The sequence below is a fragment of the Oryx dammah genome, unplaced genomic scaffold (assembly GCF_014754425.2).
Source record: "Oryx dammah isolate SB20612 unplaced genomic scaffold, SCBI_Odam_1.1 HiC_scaffold_4, whole genome shotgun sequence".
Classification (NCBI taxonomy): Eukaryota; Metazoa; Chordata; class Mammalia; order Artiodactyla; family Bovidae; genus Oryx; species Oryx dammah.
In genome coordinates, this window is record NW_024070188.1 from 86,621,176 (window position 1) to 86,639,461 (window position 18,286).

At 40.1% G+C, this 18,286-nt stretch overlaps 1 pseudogene; it reads left to right on the forward strand.

Moving 5' to 3' along the window:
- Positions 1-10,344, forward strand: part of LOC120862684 — a 58,624-nt pseudogene extending 48,280 nt beyond the window's left edge.
- Positions 10,345-18,286: the final 7,942 nt, after the last annotated feature.

Consider the following 18,286-nt stretch of genomic DNA (forward strand, 5'->3'; position numbering starts at 1 on the left):
GTGAGAGAGGGCGAGGGTGGGATGATTTGGGAGAATGGCATTGAAACATGTATAATATCATATATGAAACAAATTGCCAGTCCAGGTTCGATGCAGGATACTAGATGCTTGGGGCTGGTGCACTGAGACCACCCAGAGGGATGGGATGGGGAGGGAGGAGGGAGGGGGTTCAGGATGGGGAACATGTGTATACCTGTGGTGGATTCACGTTGATGTATGGCAAAACCAATACAATATTGTAAAGTAATTAGCCTCCAATTAAAATAAATAAATTTATATTTTAAAAAATAAATAAATTTTAAAAAGTAAAGTTATATATAAAAAAAGAGCTTTGTGTTTTTTGTCATCATAATGGATCTACTGGTTGAACTTTGAACCCTAGATGTAGGATGTGTGTCCTCTGGATGTGTGTGTCTCTCCCCTTGTGTCATATATGCACCCAATTTCTTTCACCTTTTCCTTTCTTGTTCAGGGAAATAGGAGGCACTACCAACTCCAAATTGATGTAAACTAAATGTTTAGCTCTCATGTAAACTCTAGATTTTTCCTATTGTATGTACTGAATATGCTACTGATCAGAAGTCCTCACGTTAGCAAGGTTCTCCTCAATAAATTTGTGTTTTAAACCATCAGAAACTGGCATTCACTGTTAGAGAAATATTGACTCCAGAGATTTTTGCTGAGTAGATTCATGACATTTTTGTTTCCGACCAGCACAGTATGTAAGAATCTTTAAACTTTTCCATAAATTTTAACTCATTAGAAATAAATATAATCTACCATACATTGACAGATAATATGTTTTTAATATTTATGGAATAAAAAGCAGTTTTATATCTTATAAGAATATATTTAATATATTTAACAAAATACTTTTTAATATTTTATATATTTAATATTCATATTATGTGCACACATGATTATTGCAAGAGAAAGTTATATTAACATTACTAGTTAACATATATTTCATATTGACTTTAAATGTTTTAAAAGTTGAAATCTGGCATGTGTATTTTAAATTATGTTACTGTACCCCTGGGCTTAGTGACATAGGATGTAACTCATAAACTGTATAATATGAATATTTATATACACACAGAATGATACATATTTAAATATAGTACTTCCTCTGATTATTCTAACTCTGAGTGAATAAGAATACCTTACCATAATAAGGAACTTGACTTTTTATGGAGACTATAGTGAGAATTCATTATATTACTTGTGAAACACTCATGAGAAAACCTTTTTGTCAAGAATTTCACATCCGTTCTAGTTACGCGTTCACCATGTTCAACCCTGAAACGTTATTGCTTTGAAACAACATTCAAGAAGATGCCCCTGGGAAATACAAAAGGCCAGTGGTAAATTTTAAACAATTGCTTTAAAAAGCTGCTCAAGTGAAGGCTTCGCTCAATTTCCTGGTGTTTGTGCAGGCTCCAGGCATTTCCTGTCAGAGGCAGAGGTTAAATTTGGTTACCTTCTGATAGAAATCTGGGGATACCTTGAGTGTAGAACAAGGGAGCGAATACAATAACCATAGTCCAAATGCAGGATTGGTTCTAAGGTTCCTCCTGGGATTGTAGAGTATGTCTGGGTTGAGTGCCTGTCTCAGCCGCTCGCCGGCCACTGGCAGCCTGCCAGTCCCGGCACCCTTGTCTCAGCCATCACTCCCGAGCCACATCTCACCTGAGCCCAAGAGCAGGGGAGAGGAGAACTGCAAACATTTGGAACAAGGATGAATGGGGGTAAAGCACTTTGGTTTTTAGGAAGGTGAGGGCTAGTCTACCGCTGAAAAGATCTTTAAAAGGGTTATATCTGATATATGATTAGAGCTAAGATAATTTTAAAAAATTATTAGAGCATAGCTGCTTTACAATGTGGTGCTAGCTTCTGCTGTACACCAAAGTGAGTCAGCCATACGCATATGTCTATCCCCTCTTTTGGGGACTTCCTTCCCATTTAGGTCACCGCAGAGCACTGCGTGGGGCTCCCTCCGCTATACAGTGTGTGCTCATTTGCATTCATCCCTCTGCGGCCCTATGCCAGCTCCTCTGTCCATGGGATTCTCCAGGCTGGAATACTGGAGCGGGTTGACAGTTCGTACTGCAGGGATCTCCCTGACCCAGGGATGGAGCCTGTGTCTCTCGCATCGGAGGCAGAATCTTTGCCTACTGCGCCACCCAGGAAGCCTGTGTTTTATAGTGGATTAATATATTTTTAACTGTAATTGGCCTTTCCTTGAAATACCATGAATTCTACATATGAACACATGGTAAGACTTAGAGGACTTTTCCATTCACTTTTGCTGTTCCACTTCGGATTTGCCTTTCTGTGGCTGGGGAATTACATTGCAGGAACCAAAACTTCATCTCCCCCCAATAAAAACCACAAATGCCAGGTTTCATGTCCCAGCCTCTCTTGCAGGCAAGCAGGGAACATGACATAGCAACCCAAACTGGACATGCCGCCGCGACACTTTGAATCATAAGCAGTGTGACTGAGCAGGACGCATTCTTGCTATGGGTGGAAAACGCTGACAACAGTTACCTCCAGGTCCCTGGTGGCTCAGACGGTAAAGAATCCACCTACAATGTGGGAGACCTGGGTTCCATCCCGGGTTGGGAAGATCCCCTGGAGGAGGGAAGCGCTACCCACTCCAGTATTTTTACTGGAGAATCCCATAGACAGAGGAGCCTGCCGGGCTACAGCCCATGGGGTTGCAAAGAGTCAGACACGACCAAGAAACTAAGTACACACACTAGAGGTTCGCTCTGTATTGTGTTGTCCACTGTTGGTGAGATGCGTTTAGTAGAAAAGTTATGTCTGCAGCCAGTACTTCACTGACTTCATTTTTTCTTTCAATATTTTTTGGTCATGCCCCATAAGCATGTGGCTTCCCTGGTGGCTCAGATGGTAAAGCATCTGCCTGCAATGTGGGAGACCCAGGTTCAATCCCTGGGTTGGGAAGATCCCCTGGAGAAGGAATTGACAACCCATTCCAGGACTCTTGCCTAGAAAATTCCATGGACAGAGGAGCCTTGTAGGCTACAGTCCATGGGGTCACAAAGAGTCGGACACGACTGAGCGACTTCACTTCACTTCACTTCATAGCATGTGGGGTCTCAGTCCCTTGACCAGGGATCTAACCCCTGACCCTTGCATTGGAAGCTCAGAGCCAACCACTGGCCCCCCAGGGAAGTCCTTTACTGACTGGATTTAGTTTATTATTTCTCTTTATGTAGCCTCCAAATTCTGTTCATTAGATTTCCTAGAGGATTTGTGAATCACTTAATATCTTTTTTAATACATTCCTCTTCAGGTTAAATTATTCATACTTTATTTGTTGCCTTCAGTTAAGTATCTCATATAAAATGTGATAGGTGATATAGCTTATTTTGTTCCTTAGAATTTCATTTCAGAAAATCATGTAGAAATAACATCAACATTCATTAGTTATCAGATTATGATTTTGCAGGATGATTGTGATTTTGGCTAACTTTTTCTGAAAGCAAGCTATGTTAGACACTGTGCTAAGAGTTTAATATGCAATGTTGCCTATAATATTCAACATGGCATGCAAAGTAGGTATTATTATTACTTTTCTCACACAGGTATAAAAATCTAGTCAAAGATAGGCAATACAGTGCAAACACTATGGTAAAGCCATAGCAAACGCTACCTTGTATGCAATTTCATGCTCTGCTGTGTGCCTGTTATGTATCAGTTAATGTGCTTAGAGCTAGAAATGCAAAAATTAATTATGAATGTTCCTATCCTTGATTCATCGTTTAGGTAAAATAATACAGTAAATCTATAACTATTATTCATTATGAAAATTTTATAATAGCATGATGGAAACTCAAATAAGGGCACAATCATTTCTCAACACTAGTGTCCCGAAAAGCTGTAGACCAGGGAAGACAAGGATTCCCCCTTGTGCGTATATGGCATCTGCTGTTGGACAGTTTTATCAGTGTTATTTATGGGCTGAAAGGGTAAGACTGTTGCTGTTCAGTCACTACGTTGTGTCTGACTCTTTGTGATCTTAGGTACTATAGCATTCCAGGCTTCCCTGTCCTTCACCATCTCCCAGAGTTTGCTCAAACTCATGTCCGTTGAGTCAGTGATGCCATCCAACCATCAGGAGCGACAGAGGATGAGTTGGAAAGGGTAAGATGGTGACTCAACAAAAACTAAATCCCGAAGATCACCCTTGATGCCTAATATATCAGAGAAGAGTGTCAAATTTCACTCCTGCAAATTCCCTCCTAAGACTGCATTATCAGGAATTTCTTGGGATTTTGTTTTACAAACGATGACTAACTTTGGGAGATAAGAAAAAGAAACAAGTATCAGATTTGTTTGCAATATTTAAATGACATATTAGTGACAGGAAAACATCTGACTTTATACGGGTCGATTTTGACCTGACTACAAAATATTTTAATTGTGTAGATACTTAATGGTTGTCTTTATATGTAAGAGATGGAGAAGGAAATGGCAACCCAGTCCAGTATTCTTGTCTGGAAAATCTCATGGACAGAGGAGCCTGATTGGCTTTAATCCTTGGGGTCGCAAAGAGCTGGACACGACTGAGTGACTGAGCACGCATGTGTATGTAAGAGATAGCAATTTTCTCAGTAAGAATCAAGTCTGTGCTTTTAATGAAATAGTTTTATGAATAAAAAGATCAATAAGAAATATAATCTCCCACCACCAGAAACACACTTCAGATGTGAAACCTTTAAGGGAAACAGACCAGATAGAATTGTCTCTGAAACAAATCAGGCAAAAGTAGTGGCTTAAAGGAACACAAATGTATTATCATCATTTGGAGGATGGCAGAAATCCCACGTGGTGCTAGTGGTAAAGAAACTGCTTGCCCATGCAGGAGATGTAAGAGATGTGGGTTGGATCCCTGAGTCAGAGAAATCCCCTGGAGAAGGGAAAGGCCACCTACTCCAATGTTCTTGCCTGGAGAATCCCATGGACAGAGGAGTCTGGTGGGCTATGGTCCACGGGGTTGCAAAGAGTCAGACATGACTCAATTGACTTGACACACACAGCAGAAATTCACACTATGTCTCAAGAGGCTCAAATCAAGGTGTCAGCAGCTCTGTGTTTCTTGAGGCTCCAGGGGAGATGCTGTTTCTCTGCTTTTCCTCCTTCTAGAGCCACCTCGGGCCTTGACTGCCTTTCATCTTCAAGGCCGTCAAGAACATCACTCAGCTTCTGCCCTGGCCCCACGTCTCCTCCTCTGACTGTCTTTCCTGTCTCCCTCTCTCACGTTTAAGGACCTTTATGATCCATTGGATCTACCTGGGTGATCTCTCCATCTGAAGCTGCTTTCCCTAACTGCAAAGCTGCCTTTGTCGTCCAAGTAACAGATTCACAGATTCCAGAGATGAGGGTGTGGATCTATCGGGGGGCATTATTCTGTCAACCACAGAAGCTTTATCCTTCTACTTTGGCTCCCAATTCTCTCCTACTGAGTAAACTTCTTTTTCTTTCCTGATTTCTTTCCCTTAAATATGCAGGCCTATTTTAGAATATCTTGTTAAAGCAAATAAACTTCTCTTTGGACTTTATATCTCTCTCCAAGTACCATCTTCCCAGGTTTTATTCTTTAACAGCAGTCTTTTGAAAGTTTCTTTCACTCCCTCTTTCCATTCCTTCTCTCTGAATCAATCTCCAGTTCATTTTATTCCCCAGGGAGATTATATAGCTGGTAACTCCAGAAAACACTCCCTCTCCCTTCATATTCTGAACCCTCTCAATAGCAATTAAGAGGCCTTCCTTCTTGAAATGGCCATTGAGCTTGGATCTCATGCCGTCACATTTCCATAGTTTTCCTCTGATCCCTGCAGGTTAATCTTTTCCTAGTTTATTTGCCTTTTTTTTTTTTTTCTATCTAGGTTAGTCTTGAACTTTTCTCCATTCCTGCAAAACTGTTTCTCTCTAGGTAATCTCATTCACTTGCTTTAAGTATGGTCTATATGTCTTTTCTTTCTGGAAAAAAAAAAAGAAAAAAAGAATATATATATATATATTCTATTTGAAGAAAATGAATGATAATTGTTCATGCCTATGTTTAATGAAGTTATATATGGAAATTTTATGTGTCAATGAATGCATATCTATGTCATTTCTATGGCGATGCAATATTATGGACATACCATAATTAATATAGCCAGCTTATTGAGAAACTCTAATTTTCTATTTTAGCAGCATTTTGATAAATGTGTGATATGTAGTGACAAACATTTTATCAGTGAGGAATACCAGAGAAGGATATTGAATTCATTTCAAAAGAAAAATCATAGCTGTTATACTGAGAACAGTATTTTCATCTGAAATCCTTTCTGTCTGCAGAGTCCAGGAGTTCGCTAATTTACTTCCCTATGCATTAAAAGGCCCGAAGTCATAAGAAAGAGAGTAAGTAGTTATGTAATCACATTGGAAAGTAGTCAGTTTCCAACTATCTTCTCTTTTTCTGGAGAGGAGATACTTCCTCTTTCCTTGGTGCTTTTCCAAAAGAATGCCCCTTCAAGAAATGAAGAAACATTCCAATAATATACACACGTACAGTGAAAAATTCTTTCTATGTTTTGTTAAACTTGTTTGGAAGCGATGACAATTTTTTTGAGCAACAATATAGGTTAAAACTCAGGATTTATATGGTCACATCTCTGATGATATCTGCTTTAAAAGCAGCTGATACCCAGCATAGCAGTGGTTTTGCTAAAGGCACACCTTCTAACCTGTGGCTTAGGTTAGCCTTAGGAAGCCACCTTGTTTACCTCTGAGAAGGTTAGAAAGAGTCCCTCCAAATTCCTGTTCTTTTCCTTATAAATGATTATCTGAACTGATCAATGGGAACAAAAAGGATGGAATCCAATTTTCCTTAAGATGTCCTTGAACTTGAACTTTGGCTGACTCAGCCCCAGCTGGCACAGTGCACCTCCTCAGGTGTCTTCCAGAAAAGCAGGCTGACCTCAAGTGAAACATCCACCTTCCAAGAACACAAAAGTTGAGGAAATTTCTGAACCTTTTCTGTTTTCCAGGATCACAAGGCTCAGGTAATAGTCAACATTGTCAAGAATAGAAATAGTTGAGCACGAATACACACATACAATTTTTAAACAAAGTGGCAGAAGCAATTTAATGAAAGAAAGTGAAAGTGAAGTTGCTCAGTCGTGTCTGCCTCTTTGTGAACCCGTGGACTGTAGCCCACCATGCTCCTCTGTCCATGGGCTTTTCTAGGCAAGAGTACTGGAGTGGGTTGCCATTACCTTCTCCAGAGAATCTTCCCAACCCAGGGATTGAACCCAGGTCTTCCAAATTGTAAGCAAGATGCTTTACCGTCTGAGCCACCGGGGAAGTCCAATTTAATGAAGAGATGTATTAAATAAATCATATTGGAAAAAATGGATATCTGTAAGCAGAGCAAACAAGCAACAATCTTCATTAAAACTACATTGTATTTAAAACATTGACCTATAAGTCCAAGTGTAAAAAGCATAATTACAATTTTGGAAAACACTGGAGAAGACCATGTGACCTAAGTTTAGGAAGAGTTCGCAGATATGACTCCAAAGAGCACAATCCATTAAAAACATAATGAAGAGATTTGCGCTTCACCAAGATTAAAATCATTTGATTTCTGAAAGACCTCGTTAAGAGGATAAAAAGGCAAACCACACAGATGGGGAGCAAATATCAGCAAATCACATAAACTGACCAAGGACTTGTTTCCATAATTATAAAATATTTTCTAAATGATACAGTAAGAATACAATTCAGTTAGAACATGAACAAAACACGTGAAAGACATCAGGGAAGAGAATATGAAATATCAAGTGTTCACAGGAAAGTTGTTGATGTCGTTGTCCATCATGGAAATGCAAATTAAGAGGGAGGAGGGAGAGGGGTTCAGAATGGGGAACATGTGTATACCTGTGATGGATTCACGTTGATGTATGGCAAAACCAATACAATATTGCAAAATAATAAATAAATAAACCACAAAAAAATACTTCCATATAAAAAAATAATACATAAATAGAAGCCATGATGAGATACCACTTATTCCTGAAGAATTACATGTGCTTGCCTGCTAAGTTGCTTCAGCTGTGCTTGACTCTGTGACCCCATGAACTGCAGCCCGCCAGGCTCCTCTGTCCATGAGATTCTCCAGGCAAGAACACTGGAGTGGGTTGCCATACCCTCCTCCAGGGGATCTTCCCGACCCAGGGATCAAACTCTTAAGTCTCTTACATTGGCAAGCAGATTCTTTCCCACTAGTGAGTGAGTGTGTGTGTGTGTCTGTGTGTGTGTGTGTATGATAAACATACATGATTCACACACACAGACACACACACACACACCAAGTTCTGATGAGGATATGGAACAACTAGATCCTGATGCATTGCTTGGGAGATGAGAGATTCTTACAGCTACACTGGAGACTGCTTGGAGATTCTTTTTTTCTTTTTTTTGCACTCACTAGGGTTCATTTCATTGAATTGATCTAAATATCTTATTTAAAGAAATATCTGAAGATTACATTATTAATGGGAAAAATATAAACATACATATTGAAAGATCATTTCGTAGTGACATATGGGAAATAGATTTCTCCAATAACATGATTAGTTTTGTCGTTCTACTAGTGGAATACATCCTGCAGAAACATGTTTTACCTTCAAATCTCAGCACATTCAGTTCAGTTCAGTCGCTCAGTCATGCCCGACTCTTTGCGACCCCATGAATTGCAGCACGCCAAGCCTCCCTGTCCATCACCAACTCCCGGAGTTCACTCAGACTCACGTCCATCGAGTCCGTGATGCCATCCAGCCATCTCATCCTCTGTCGTCCCCTTCTTCTCCTGCCTCCAATCCCTCCCAGCATCAGAGTCTTTTCCACTGAGTCAACTCTTCACATGAGGTGGCCAAAGTACTGGAGTTTCAGCTTTAGCATCATTCCTTCCAAAGAAATCCCAGGGCTGATCTCCTTCAGAATGGACTGGTTGGATCTCCTTGCAGTCCAAGGGACTCTCAAGAGTCTTTTCCAACACCACAGTTCAAACGCATCAATTCTTCAGCACTCAGCTTTCTTCACAGTCCAACTCTCACAACCATTTGTGACTACTGGAAAAACCATAACCTTGACTAGAAGGACCTTTGTTGGCAGAGTAATGTTTCTGCTTTTGAATATGCTATCTAGGTTGGTCATAACTTTCCTTCCAAGGAGTAAGCATCTTAATTTCATGGCTGCAATCACCATCTGCAATGATTTTGGAGCCCCCCAAAATAATGTCAGCCACTGTTTCCACTGTTTCCCCATCTATTTCCCATGAAATGATGGGACCAGATGCCATGATCTTTGTTTTCTGAATGTTGAGCTTTAAGCCAACTTTTTCACTCTCCTCTTTCACTTTCATCAAAAGGCTTTTTAGTTCCTCTTCACTTTCTGCCATAAGGGTGATGTCATCTGCATATCTGAGGTGATTGATATTTCTCCCGGCAATCTTGGTTCCAGCTTGTGTTTCCTCCAGCCCAGTGTTTCTCATGATGTACTCTGCATACAAGTTAAATAAACAGGGTGACAATATACAGCCTTAACGTACTCCTTTTCCTATTTGGAACCAGTCTGTGAGCACATTACCCTCACATAAAAAAAGGGTAAAAAAAAGATAATTGAAAAAAGAGGGAAACTTTGATTAGTTTAAATTTGTGGTAGACCACATCTGATTTGTTGAAGAGCAAGTTCTTTTCCAGTCCCTAAGACATCCAACACCCATGCAGAGGAATTAAATTTAGATGCCCTTCTTCAAATGGCTGATAATTTACACGTCATTTGCAAGATTGAGAGTTTGACCTACTTTTGTGACCAGGAAGAAAAGTTTAGAGATGAAATGATGTTTATTTGGAAATTTGCCCCTGCTTCTGGAGATATGTATGAGCTATCTACAAATGCACAAGAAAAGAAGCATTATGCAAATATTGTAAAGACGTGGTGAAAAAGCTATTAAGAGAACACTCAAGAATGGACATTGTCGTCTATGGTATGTGGTTTTGTGTGGCTGTGTATCTGAATTTGAGGGCTGACAAAACAAAATCAAATACTGACAACACTTCAAGGCACATCTAGATGAAACAAGGGAAGGTACTGTTACACTCTCAAAACTGAACTGGGCTGAGCAAAAACATGGCTGCCACTCTGTTTGGAACAATACCATCTTCAGCTAAACAGGAAGCTTTGCAAAATTTCCTAAAGGCCAAAGAACTACAGCCTGGGTTTTCTAAGTCCAATTACACATTCTTAGCAATTTCTTATTGAGCTGCTGCTGCTGCTGTTGTTAAGTCACTTCAGTCGTGTCCAACTCTGTGTGACCCCATAGACAGCAGCCCACCAGCCTTCCCAACCCAGGGATTGAACAGGGTGTCCTGCATTGCAGGCAGATTCTTTACCAGCTGAGCTCTGAGGGAAGCCCGAGTCATCTGATAACTGCACATTTTATGGGCAAATCACATCTTGCTCAGCTCAATAAGCTGAATATGTACTATATGTTCCCAAAATTATATTCCTGGGTATTTATAATAGAAAAATGAAAATATCTCTACTTAACACTCATAGCATGAAGTTGAGCAAGATGTGATTTGCCCGTAAAATGTGCAGTTATCAGATGACTTGGGCTTCCCTCAGAGCTCAGCTGGTAAAGAATCTGCCTGCAATGCAGGAGACCCTGATTCAGTCCCTGGTTTGGGAAGATTCCCTGGAGAAGGAAAAGGCTGCCCACTCCAGTGTGCTGGCCTGGAGAGTTCCATGGGCTGTAGTCCATGAGGTCATAAAGAGCCGGACACAACTGAGCGACTTTCACCCTCACTTTTCACTACCGGACGACTCAACAAGTAGATGACAGCGTGTTCAGTTCCGTTCATACAGTCGCTCAGGCGTGTCTGACTATTTGCAACCCCGTGGACTGCAGCAGACACAAGGTGAAAACAATTGTTCACAGTAGTGTTAGTCATAACAGCCCATAACTAAACAAATTCCCTCTGAATGATACATAGATAAAATATGGTATATAGACATCACAGAATATTATTCAGAAATAAAAATGGAATGAAAGTCTGTAGCATGCTAAAATGTGAACTTTGGTGCCATCATTTTTCAGTTGAAAGAAACCAGAAGACCATATATTGTATGGCTCCACTTATATTAAATACACAGAATAGAAAAATCCACGGAGACAGAAAGTAGAAAGTAATTTCTGATTTCTTAATGCTGTATGAGCTTTGTGAGTAGGGAAATGGGGGGAGGCCATGATGGGCATGGGGTTTCTTTTTGGGGTGAAAATGTTTTAAAATTAGTTTATGGTGATAGGTTATACAATTCTGTGAGTATCCTAAAATGCACTGAATGGTATATTCCAAATGGGTGACTTGAGGATATGCCAAGTCTCTCTCTGATAAGTTGTTTAAAACAGCTTATATGCTTTTTCACTTAATTTTTATAACATTCTTTAAATGACAAAATCATAATGATGGAGAAAATTCCATAGTTACCAGGGTGTAGGATTGGGAGGAAAGACTGTATAAAAGTGTATCAATGTCATATTGCTGCTCTTGATACATGTACAATAGTTTTGTACAACATTATCATTTAAGGAAGCTTGGTCAAAGGTATGTGGGAATGCTGCTCTTTTTTCAACTTCTCCTGAATTTAAACAATTTCAAATTTTAAAGTTTCTAAAAATCTAACTCTTTAAGAGACTGAATCCTATTTTTGAGAAAGAAACTGTCTGACATATTATGTGTCAACATTGTTTGAAGTCAAAATCCAGCTGAACAATTGTATTACTGATATTTCAGTCTGTTAGTTCTTCTCTTTCACAGCTTAAGTCTTGAGGTTGGTTCTGCTATGTCCACACATTGATCTGTTAGAACTTTAAAATTTTCAGCTTCAGAGAGCATCACTTTCAACACTTAGGGAAAATATTGTCAGAAATCCTGGAGATTTAAGGAAAGAATACAACATATTTAGCCACACTCTCTAGTTTAAAATAAATAAGTAAAAAGGAAAATATGTAACTCACATTCCCAACCTCATGAAAAGGCAGAAATTAAGTGGTGTGAAGCATCACTGTGCTAGAAATATATCATTTCTTGTGTTTTGTCCCTTTGATGGTAGTTTAGTTGCAAAGTCATGTCTGATTCTTGCAACTCCATGGACTTCAGCCTGCCAGGCTCCTCTATCCACGGGATCCTCCAGGCAAGAATACTGGAGTGGGTTGCCATTTCCTTCTCCAGAGGATCTTCCCAACCCAGCAGTCGAACCCAAGTCTCCTGCATTGCAGGCAGAAATTACAAATAGTTGTGAAAAGAATAGAAGCGAAAAGCCAAGGAGAAAAGGAAAGATATAAGTATCTGAATGCAGCGTTCCAAAGAATAGCAAGAAGAGATAAGAAAGCCTTCTTCAGTGATCAATGCAAAGAAATAGTGGAAAACAAGAGAAAGGGAAAGACTAGAAATCTCTTCAAGAAAATTAGAGATACCAAGGGAACATTTCATGCAAAGATGGGCTCAATAAAAGACAGAAATGGTATGGACCTAACAGAAGCAGAAGATACTAAGAAGAGATGGCAAGAATACACAGAAGAACTGTACAAAAAGGATCTTCATGACCCGGATAATCACGATGGTGTGATCACTCACCTGGAGCCAGACATCCTGGAATGTGAAGTCAAGTGGGCCTTAGAAAGCATCACTACGAACAAAGCTAGTGGAGGTGATGGAATTCCAGTTGAGCTGTTTCAAATCCTGAAAGATGATACTGTGAAAGTGCTGCACTCAATATGCCAGCAAATTTGGGAAACTCAGCAGTGGCCACAGGACTGGAAAAGGTCAGTTTTCATTCCAATCCCAAAGAAAGGTAATGCCAAAGAATGCTCAAACTACCACACAATTGCACTCATCTCACAGGCTAGTAAAGTAATGCTCAAAATTCTCCAAGCCAGGCTTCAGCAATATGTGAACTGTGAACTTCCTGATGTTCAAGCTGGTTTTAGAAAAGGCAGAGGAATCAGAGATCAAATTGCCAACATCCGCTGGATCATGGAAAAAGCAAGAGAGTTCCAGAAAAACATCTATTTCTGCTTTATTGACTATGCCAAAGCCTTTGACTGTGTGGATCACAATAAACTGTGGAAAATTCTGAAAGAGATGGGAATTCCAGACCACCTAACCTGCCTCTTGAGAAACCTGTATGCAGGCCAGGAAGCAACAGTTAGAATTGGACATGGAACAACAGACTGGTTCCAAATAGGAAAAGCAGTATGTCAAAGCTGTATATTGTCACCCTGCTTATTTAACTTCTATGCAGAGTACATCATGAGAAACGCTGGACTGGAAGAAGCACAAGCTGGAATCAAGATTGCTGGGAGAAATATCAATCACCTCAGATATGCAGATGACACCACCCTTATGGCAGAAAGTGAAGAGGAACTAAAAAGCCTTTTGATGAAAGTGAAAGAGGAGAGTGAAAAAGTTTGCTTAAAGCTCAACATTCAGAAAACGAAGATCATGGCGTCCGGTCCCATCACTTCATGGAAAATAGATGGGGAAACAGTGGAAACAGTGTCAGACTTTATTTTTTAGGGCTCCAAAATCACTGCAGATGGTGACTGCAGCGATGAAATTAAAAGACGCTTACTCCTTGGAAGAAAAGTTATGACCAACCTAGATAGCATATTCAAAAGCAGAGACATTACCTTGCTGACTAAGGTCCGCCTAGTCAAGGTTATGGTTTTTCCAGTGGTCATGTATGGATGTGAGAGTTGGACTGTGAAGAAGGCTGAGCGCCAAAGAATTGATGCTTTTGAACTGTGGTGTTGGAGAAGACTCTTGAGAGTCCCTTGGACTGCAAGGAGATCCAACCAGTTCATTCTCAAGGAGATCAGCCCTGTGATTTCTTTGGAAGGAATGATGCTGAAGCTGAAACTCCAGTACTTTGGCCACCTGATGTGAAGAGTTGACTCATTGGAAAAGACTCTGATGCTGGGAGGGATTGGGGGCAGGAGGAGAAGTGGACGACCGAGGATGAGATGGCTGGATGGCATCACTGACTCAATGGATGTGAGTCTGAGTGAACTCCGGGAGTTGGTGATGGACAGGGAGGCCTGGCGTGCTGCGATTCATGGGGTTGCAAAGAGTCGGACATGACTGAGCGACTGAACTGAACTGAACTCTTTACCAACTGAACTACAAGGGAAGCCCTTTGTCCCCTTAGGATATTTTAAAGCAATAAAATGAGTTAGCTCATATATGTATCCTCTTCGTTAGACCTTCATGTTGATTTATTGATTAGTCCTTCATGGCATCTGTGTGATCATGTGAGCTTGAAGAAAGGAATAAAAGGGAGACTAAAAAGTGATACCTGCTAAGCCTGCCAATACAAAAGCAGCCTTGACACTTACAAGAGAAAACTGCCATGCTGTCAGAAAGGCTTTGACGGAAGTAAGTGAACCACATTGACAGGATATCGTGCAGCATCCGGCGGGCCGTCTCAGATGAATGCTCTCGTTTCCTTGCCAGTGTGCTTACAAGTGATGCCTTCTGTGGACTGTTGGTTTCCCACAGCTCCTGGAAAGCAGGGGACTGGTACCTTGAGCAGAATCACTGCTCAGCTTTTTATCAACTGCCTTCCAAAGGAAACGTGGCCATCGGAGAGGTGACAGTGGAAAATTCTGAGTTTTAGCCCAAATTGCTGGTCAAAAGGAATTTCCATCGCCACAATGCCAGGTTAACAAAACAGGCAAAAGGAATTTTCCCCTATACTTCTGTACTTTTTGGAATACTGTCTCTTTTTTCAGGGACATTGTTATGGAAATTCATTTATTTCTGCTCCAAGGAAAGGAGAACACAGTGAAAAACTACTTTCCAAGTGTGATTTTTTTTTTTTTTTTTTTACTGCTTACCTCATTCCCTATCTTATGATAGACTCTCTGGTCCTTCCACACACAGAGAAGTAATAGTTACTGAACTACCAGACTCTATGCTATGATCACAGGATCAGAATATTATTTAATATCATAATTTGGAAATATGTTAAATATTCTATGGCATTCTCCACTGACCAGTTATTTGTTACAGCCTATTACATAGTTATTAAAATGCTTTTATAGTAGAAACAATGGAAAAATGAAACTACTCAATACGAGAGCTGTTATACTAATTATAGTCAATCCAGAATACTGCATTGCCTTAAAAATGAGGTAAATATCCATGTGCTAATATGGAAAATCTCCATGCTATGATTTCAGTAAAAAGCAGAAGTAAATAATTATCATCTCTTTTCCCTAAGTAAACAAGAAAATATGTTTTCTTTTTTTCTTTCTTTCTTTCCAGGAAAAGTTATAAGAAAATTAAAACAGTGATCATCTTTAGGGGAATAAACTGGGAACTGGGGTAGGGTTATTTTTTTCACTTTTCATCTCACTCCTTTCTAAATGGTTTAAATATTTTAGCTATGCATGCATAGCACTTTTTTTTATATTAACAAACATTATCCAGGAAGAAAGAATACAGACAACTGTTCATTTCATTCACTGTGTTCTCTTTCTTCCAACAAACAAACAAGAACCACAAGCCTGTTGGCTGCATACATTTGAGAGATTCTGTTTTTTCACTGTTGGCCCCTCACACTTGGCACACGTTAAGAACTTAATAAATGTTCATTTCATAAATAAACAACAAAAATGAATAAATATATTTAAAATGGCATTGAAGTTAAAATAAAAGGTCTCTTTAAGTGCAAAATAGACAGATTCAATTATATTTATTTTTAGCATGTACTTTCCCGGAGTGTTTACCCTGCCTGATAAGAACTGAAGACATTCCCGTTAGTGAAACACTTTTAATGCTGAACTCATTATGAAGGGCGTCATTGGCTCAGCCAGTAAATATGTCAGTACTAACGCCTAGTATGAGCTAGATGAATGAACTAAAGAGATAAGCGTGCACAAATGTGTACATGAGCTTTAAATTATGATATGAATACAATTCTAAAATTAATTCGGGATAAAGAGTTGTAACAGAGTGAGAATTCACTTACATTAACCTTCCAAAGAAAGTCTTCCTGATTAAACTCTACAGAGATTTAAACCTAGAGTCTAGCTGTACATGTGGGGAAAGCCTTTCAAAGCCATGACAGTTTTAGTTGAGAAGGGCTTCCCAGGTGATGCTAGAGGTAAGGAACTCGCCTGCCAATGAAGGAGACATAAGAAACGCGCATTTGACCCCTGGGTCTGGAAGATCCCCTGGAGGAGGGAACGGCAACCCATTCTAGCATTCTTGCTGGGAAAAATCCCATGGACAGAGCGGCATGGAGGGCTACAGTCCATGGGGTCACAAAGAGTCGGACACAACTGAAGGGACTGAGCGTGCGCGCGTGCGCGGGCGCGCGCAAACACACACACACACACACACACACACACACACACACAGCGAGTCCCCAGAGACTGTGAGCGGGGCCTGTAACTGAACTGTGGCGTGTAGCACCAGAGAGATCACAGAGGCCAGTCCCAACAGAGTTGCAGGACACTTGGAAAACTCATTCTTCAGTCTGAGAGCAATCAGAAGCCATGGAAGAGTCTTAAGAATGGATATAATTCGCCAATGTCTTCTCTGTATTGATTCAACCATGTGGGGTTTTATTCCTTAGACTGGTGGTATAATGGACTATATAATTGATTTTTGAATATTGAAAACATTAGCATTTTGGAAAGAAACCTGACTTGTTAGTGGCATGTTATTCTTTCAGTTCAGTTGCTCAGTCGTGTCCAACTCTTTGTGACCCCATGGACTCCATGCCAGGCCTCCCTGTCCATCACCAAATCCTGGAGCTTGCTTAAACTCATGCCTATCAAGATGGTGATGCCATCCAACCATCTCATCCTCTGTCGTCCCCTTCTCCTCCTGCCCTCAATCTTACCCAGCATCAGGGCCTTTTCCAATGAGTCAGTTCTTTGCATCAGATGGCCATAGTATTGGAGCTTCAGCCTCACTCCTTACAATGAATATTCAGGACTGATTTCCTTTAGGACTGACTGGTTTGATCTCCTTGCAGTCCAAGGGACTCTCGAGAGTCTTCTCCAACACCACAGTTTAAAAGCATAATTCTTCAGCAGTCAGCTTTCTTTATGGTCCAACTCTTATCCATACATGACTACTGGAAAAACAAAAATTTTGACTAGACAGACCTTTGTTGGCAAAGTAATTTCCAGTGATTTTGGAGCACAAGAAAATAAAGTGTCACTGTTTCCACTGTTTCCCCATCTATTTCCCATGAAGTGATGGGACCAGATGCCATGATCTTTGTTTTCCGAATGTTGAGTTTTACACCAGTTTTTTCATTCTCCTCTTTCACTTTCATCAAGAGGCTTTTTAGTTCCTCTTCACTTTCTGCCATAAGGGTGGTGTCATCTGCATATCTGAGACTATTTATATTTCTCCCAGCAATCTTGATTCCAGCTTGCACTTTATCCACCCCAGCATTTCTCATGATGTATTCTGCATATGAGTTAAATAAACAGGGTGGCAATATACAGCCTTGATATACTGCTTTCCTGATTTGGAACCAGTTCATTGTTCCAGTCAGGTTCTAACTGTTGCTTCTGGAATGGGTAGGCCAGAATACTGGAGTGGGTAGCCTTTCCCTTCTCCAGGAGATCTTCCCAACCCAGGATTTGAACCCAGGTCTCCTACATTGCAGGTGGATTCTTTACCAGCTGAGCCACAAAGGAAACATGCTATTCTTTAGATTTCTAGTTGTCTATGTATTTATGTATGAATGTGTGTATCCATCCATCTATCTAAATTTATACCAATATAAATTTATATCAGTCTATCTATACACATAAAACTGGATTTGATTTGCTATCATTTATGCTAAGGGTTTTTGTGTCTAAGCTCTTACAGGATAATATTCTACAGGTTTGTTTTTGGTGTTTTGGTTTTTTTTTGTTTTTTTTTGTTTTTTTTTTTTGTACTTTTTTTGTCTAGTTTTAAGATCAGGGCAAAGCTGGTATCATGAAATGAGTTGAAAAATGTTCATTCCTATTCTCTCTCTGGTGCAGACTGTGCTGAATTGCTATTTCTTCTTTTATGTTTGGTAGGATTGAATCTTCCTGAGGGACTTTGCTTATGTGTAGTTGTCAAGGATCCCTTTTATGTAAGCTGCTAAATTCATGTGCTGATAGGTGTTTCTAGTATTCGTGGAG